This window comes from Nomascus leucogenys, chromosome 16 (genome assembly GCF_006542625.1).
Source record: "Nomascus leucogenys isolate Asia chromosome 16, Asia_NLE_v1, whole genome shotgun sequence".
Classification (NCBI taxonomy): domain Eukaryota; kingdom Metazoa; phylum Chordata; class Mammalia; order Primates; family Hylobatidae; genus Nomascus; species Nomascus leucogenys.
Genome location: NC_044396.1, coordinates 53207488 through 53214332, shown reverse-complemented (window position 1 = coordinate 53214332; position 6845 = coordinate 53207488).

Sequence of the window (6845 nt, the reverse complement as noted above, 5' to 3'; positions counted from 1 at the left end):
AGAAAGGTCTGGAGTCTTCTCTTGTCTTTTGGCAACGATCCAGCTTGCTTAGGCATGACTTCACACGGAAATTGGGTTTAACTTTAAAAATGCTCCTTGTGATGGTAACTCAGCAGCCAAGACCAGCTCTGCGCTGAATTATTGAATGGTGTGAATGTTTGCCTTCCCCCATCACAGCCCTTCTTCTCTGTAGCTCCTTTTCCTGACGAGTAGTTTTAAATATGCAGCAGTGCAAGGCTCTGTGCTCACTTGGCCTAATGCTGAGCCAGATTCCAGTCGTGCTTGAACAACTGCCAAGACACGCAGGGCAGCAGGCCTTGTTCCAGGGGCCTGGGGACTACAGATTTGGGCAAGTGGATATTTTGATGATGATGATCTCCAAGCTATTGTTCTGAAGGGATCATATCTTAAGGTATCTAAAACCAAAATCATTCATTAACACCCAGCCGGCTTCTTCACCTGTTTTCTCTATTTTCACCACTGGTGTCACAATCTATTCAGCTGCCCAAGCCCCTGCCTTGGCCTCACCCTTAACCCTGCAACATGTGCACAGTCTCCAAGTTTTGTCTATTGCGCCTCTAAGATATTAATCAGTTACATTCAATCCTCCCTATCCTCACTATCCCTGACTTGTTGAAGCTGATATCATCTCCTCTAGACTCTTAACAAGCCCTTCCAATCAAGCTCCCCTTCTCCAATCCTTTGGCCACAATGATGTAATCATATTCATATTATTGTCCAGCTTTCATTGGTTTTATTAACTTGAGGATCAAGTCTAAACTCTTTAGCATGTTAGTCACAGACAGGTATCAAATGAGCAAAACTACAATATCCTTGATCTTAAAGCAAGGATGAGGGAGAGAATAAGCCAAGCAAACAATCATTGCCCCATATTTTGAATATAAGTTTTATCACTTGCAATTCCATGACCTTGGCCAAGTCACTTAACCTGTAAACTGAGATTATCAACAGGAATGAGGATTACTATTAGACACAATATAATTTATTCTATATATTCTAAATAATCCAATTTCTTATAAAATACTTCTATTTCGTACCGTATTCTAAAACTGGAAAAATTATTTCACTTTCAAAATATTCAACCATGGAAACTGCAAAGCAATTATATGAGTTCCCTAGTGTCTAATATCTTTATTCTTAAAAAGGAAAATTGTCATTTTTAATTAGAACAAAAAATCAAAGTTTAATTCCCATTTTTAAAAGAGCAAAATATTTTTAATTACAACTAATTTCAAGGATCTTTATGTGTTGTACAATCAAAGTTACTTACTCTTACAGATTTTCACATTTGACATGCAAAATGAAAAACTTAAATTACATTATTTACGTATAAAAATAATAATAACGGGGATTAAATGAGATAACATATATAAGTAACATAGTTTCAGTATCAGGTGTCTAGAAAGTACCAGAAATGCTCACCTCTGTAACTGTTGCGGCTGTTCAAACCCTGGCTTCCCTCCCTTCCATTGTCATCTCTTGACTACCTGGAATATCCTAGGCAACCACACTCATTCCCAAATCACGTCCTACCACCGCATATGTTTGTATCTTTGCATAGCCATTCCCCTACCTGGAATTGCCTTTATCTCTTTGTCTAGCTAGTAAATTGCTACTCATTCCTACAGGGCCATCTCAAATGTTGCCTTCCCTGGAATGTCTCTAGTGCTCCCATCTTCACATTTTCATAGCTTTTGCACATAACTCTATTGTAACTTTTGCCTTGAAATATTTATTCTTGGGGCCGGGCATGGTGGCTCACACCTGTAATCCCAGCACTTTGGGAGGCTGAAGCAGGCGGATCATGAGGTCAGGAGATCGAGACCACACTTGCTAACATGGTGAAACCCCGTCTCTACTAAAAAACACAAAAAAATTAGCTGGGCATGGTGGTGGGCGCCTGTAGTCCCAGCTGCTCAGGAGACTGAGGCAGGAGAATGGCATGAACCCGGGAGGCAGAGCTTGCAGTGAGCCGAGATTGTTCCACTGCACTCCAGCCTGGGCGACAGAGCCAGGCCCTGTCTCAAAAAAGAAAGAGACCAGCCGTGGTGGCTCATGCCTGTAATCCCATTACTTTGAGAGGCCAAGGTGGGCGGATCACCTGAGGTCAGGAGTTCAAGACCAGCCTGGCCAACATGGCGAAACTCTATCTCTTCTGAAAATACAAAAATTAGCCAGGCTTGGTGGCACATGCCTATAACCCTAGCTACTCAGGAGGTTGAGGCGGGAGAATCACTTGAACCCAGGAGGCAGAGGTTGTAGTGAGCTGAGATGGTGCCATTGCACTCTAGCCTGGGCAACAGAGCAAGACTCCAAAAGGAAAAAAAAAAGAAAGAAAGAGAAAGGAGGGGGAGGGAGGGAGGGAGGGAGGAGGGAAGGAGGGAGGGAAGGAAGGAAGGAAGGAGGGAAGGAAGGAAGGAAGGAAGGAAGGAAGGAAGGAAGGAGAAAGAAAAGAAAAGAAAGAAAGAAGGAAGGAAGGATAGAAAGAAAGAGAAGAAGGAAGGAAGGAAGGAGATGCAAGAAAAGAGAGAGAGAAGGAAAGAAGGAAGGGAGGGAGGGGGAGGGAGGATGGAAGGAAGGAAGGAAAGAAAGAAGGAAGGGCTTTGTATGCCAAGTTTTAAAAGCTTGCATTTTATCCTGAAGGCACTGGGTAGTCATTGAGTGGTTTAAAACAGGTGAGTGGACATGGTCCTATTTAAATTATAGAAAGATCCACATGGACTGGAAAGGGGCAAGGTTAAAGAGAAGAAAACTGGTTAGTAGGCCACTGCAGCCATCTGGGAAGAAATGGTGATGATCTGAACCAAGGAGGTGGCAGTAAGGCTAGAAAAGAACAAAGACAAGAAATATTTCAGGCCTGATGACACACTGACCATGGGAGAGAGGAGGTTTGAGGCCTATCAGTCAACGAGCAGGTCCTGGCTTGGGCAGTTGGGAGGATTGCTGTATGCTTCACCAAGATAAGCTACACAAGGAAAGACAGACATTTGTGGGGAAAGATGAGTCAGATTTCAATATGGTAACCTGGAGGTGCGTGTGGAGCATCCAGGTGGAGACACCGAGGAAGCAACTGCAAGATCGAAGTCTGGTCCTCATAAGGGAGGTTCGGGCTGGGCAGCAGCCATCTGCTGGGATTTGTGTTTGGCTGGGTTTTTTTCCCTGACCATCCTATCCATCTTGTTATCTTGTTTCTGAAAGAGCTACCCTTTCAGAAAACCATGTAGTTGTGAGAAAATAACCCCCTTAACCTCTCAGAGGAGACATTTAACCCAAACATATCCAAGCAGAGCCCACCAACCACCAGCCACAGAGACAGGTCAGGTGTGTTCATGTGACCCAAACTGGGCCAACCCATAAAAATCACACCCAAGCTTTTGCTGGACCCATTAGAGAGCACAGTCTATTTCCATGGGATTGACAAGCCAATAGATGAAAGTCTAGAGTTTCCAGGGGCCACTTTTTCATCAAGTATCTCTGATAGAATATCAAGGTGCAGGGTGTTACCAGGAGGCTGACTGGCTAAAGAAGAGAGGAAGAGAGTGACCCAGAAGGATGTAAGTTTGTGTCTTCTGCACCAACAGCAGTACCTGCATAGAACAGGCATTCAACAGCTGCTTAGCGAATCAGTGAATGAAGGCTTAAAAATGTGTATTTAGGCCAGACACAGTGGCTCACACCTGTAATCCCAGCACTTTGGGAGGCCAAGGCAGGCAGATCACCTGAAGTAGGAGTTCGAGACTAGCCTGGCCAACATGGTGAAACCCCATCTCTGCTAAAAATACAAAAATTATCCAGGGATGGTGGTGGGCATCTGTAATCCCAGCTACTTGGGAGGCTGAGGTAGGAGAATTACTTGAACCCGGGAGGCGGAGGTTGCAGTGAGCCAAGATCGCACCACTGCACTCCAGCACTCCAGCCTGGGCAAGAAGAGCGATAATCAGTTTAAAAAAAAAAAGGGGGGGGTATTTATAAATATGATATAGTACTACAACTATGTATCTCATCATTTTAAAAAGTCACACTTTGAGATTTAGAAAACATCACATTGAATCTATGGGTATACAGAAATTTCAAAACTGGCAGATTCCAGGTGTTCCTGGGGCAGGGGGTGTTGGGAGGATTACACTGGGCATAACTGTAAGGTTTCGCACAGCCATTTCCCTTGAATATCTGAAGACATCCATGAATAATATTAAACACATCTCAGTACTAAATACTGTATCCAACTGGATGACCAACTTCCTTTCCTTTAATGGTTGATGCCATAGAAATAACCGCAGTATAATAGCAGGACTTGCTTCCAAAGTCTCAGAAGCTTATTTTCTAGGGGCTGACACAGTGAGGCAGCGGGTCTGATTAAGTTGCAAAAACAAGGCCGAGCGCGGTGGCTCATGCCTGTAATCCCAGCACTTTGGGAGGCTGAGGTGGGTGGATCACGAGATCAGGAGATTGAGACTCTCCTGGCTAACACGATGAAACCCCATCTCTACTAAAAATACAAAAAAATTAGCTAGGCGTGGTGGCGGGCGCCTGTAGTCCCAGCTACTAGGGAGGCTGAGGCAGGAGAATGGTGTGAAGCTGGGAGGCGGAGCTTGTGGTGAGCAGAGATCACACCACTGCACTCCAGCCTGGGCAATAGAGCAAGACTCGTCTCAAAAAAAAAAAAAAAAAGGTTGCAAAAACAACAAAGGCAGCAAAAATTAAATTGCCATTTTAATCAAGTAGGAATCTAACATGTAAAAAGATATGTCAAGCATTTTGCTTAACACTGTGCACCACAATCAATCCAGAACTTTTGCATGTGTGCTACTGAGCAGAACTGACAATCTAGCCACCATTCTCCATTTCACTCCTTTCTTTGGTGAATAAAAGATATGAGAAGTCAGGAGAGCTTACAGATCTGGCCACGGGTAATTAACTCACTTGACCTCTCTCTTTTTTTTTCCCCATGTCTTCACCTATACCAGGAACCAACATATGTCCTGAGCTTTAATTAAACGAATTACCCAGAGGGTATTAGCAATTCTCTTCTCACATGCTGAGAATATAAGGGCATTGTTGGTAGCTGGAATTTGTCTTGGGCTATTGGGGAATTGAGAGAGGAGAATGCTGGAGAGAAAGGAAAAGAGGGGGAAGAATTGAGCAGGCATGGTTTCTGCCATAACAGAACAGCTTGCACATTCCTCCTTCCTAAGCTGTAATAACAAACAAGCCAGGCAGGGAGGCACCGACTCCCTTCTCCCTCAGATTTGTCTTATCCTTTGCCTGGTGCTTCCCAGGCCCCCTTGGGCCTCTGGCTGTGCTTTTTGTGGCAGTGCCACATCTCTCCAGAGTCCCCTGAGCCTGACCAAGGGACAGTTTGTGCAAAGGAAACTTAAGGGTAGTAGGGCTAAAGGGAAGCATCTCTTATGCCAGAGGATGGAGAAAAGTTGCAATATGCACACACATGTACACGTGCAACGTGCAATTTTCTAAACCCTTAAGAAATTCTGGCCAGAGTTATTCAGCTAGACTTCCATCACCTTTGCCTTCGTGGCAGAGCTACCATGGAGGTGATTTCCGCAGCACAGGCTTAGGGAGAGAAGGGTGCCCCATGGCAGTCGGCATTTTTGCTAAACAAGTGCCATCTCTCTTTATTCTCCCATCTCCTTTCTGAACGTGTCTGTCTTCCCCCTCTCAGATACCCTCTTTGTTCACACTGTCCTCCAGCTGTTCCCTATACCCCTTCCTCTTAGGAAGGAAATAGTGTTTTATAGTGATCTTCCTAAGATAGCAGGCAGAAAGGAGGTAGGAATGTGTGTATAAGGAGGTACTGGAATAGCAGTAATCACAGAACAGGTGCCCAATCACAGAACAGGTGCCCAGTTGACATCTGTTGAATGACTGACACAGAAAAGTATCTGGATAACTCACATAGACCCAAAAGAGCTTTAAATACAATAAAGAAGAAAAAAAAAAGATTGTTCTTTCCCCACTCTCCTATCCCATCCTACTCACCTTGTGGCTTCTCTAGACACTGTCCCCCAAAGAATTGTGGATCTAAAAATACTGCTTTAACTTGGCTAAACCTCCGAATGATTAAATAAACCACATGGCTGGATGAGTAGAGGGCTCACTATTACAGGAGAGAACCCCAGATCACTGCCAAGTTGAGATCTGGAAAGCTCTCTTAGGCCTGATGTCCCACAAGCCACATCTTCTAAGATTGCAAAAATCCCCAAATTGTCTGATCTTTTTTGGCCAGTTTTAGACTGGAGGCAGCTATTAGTACTAAATGAATAATAATGCTGTCATCTTTGAACACCTTTTACGTATTCGCTACTTACAAAAATTATCTCATTGAATTGTACAGTAACTCTAGTTTTATCACCATACCCCATAGTTGGGTACACTGATGTTCAGTGAGTTTAGAGACCTGTCCTAATAACACATAGAAAGCTGGCAGAGTCAGGATTTGAACGCAGATCTGCCTAGTTCCCAACAGTACACTAAGGTACCTCACCTGAATAGGAGAGTGGCTTCATTCTCATTTGCTTTCAACAAAGGGTGCAAATGATTCAACTACTGCATTTTAGAATCTGAGCCTGATCATTCTTCCTGCAGGCCAGCTTTTCTCTTAGGAAAGTCCCATTTTGCCTGTTACAGAGACAGCTGTCCCCACAGAAAACCCTGGTGACCCATTAAAATGTTCTCATGAAAACTGCTTCTGGCCAGACCAATAGGAACAAAGTTGAGGATGCAAACTGCAGCCCCTGGTGATTTAAGGAGCTGTTGGCTTTACAGCCTAGTGGGGCTGGTACAGGTACAAATGTTATTAGGCAAAG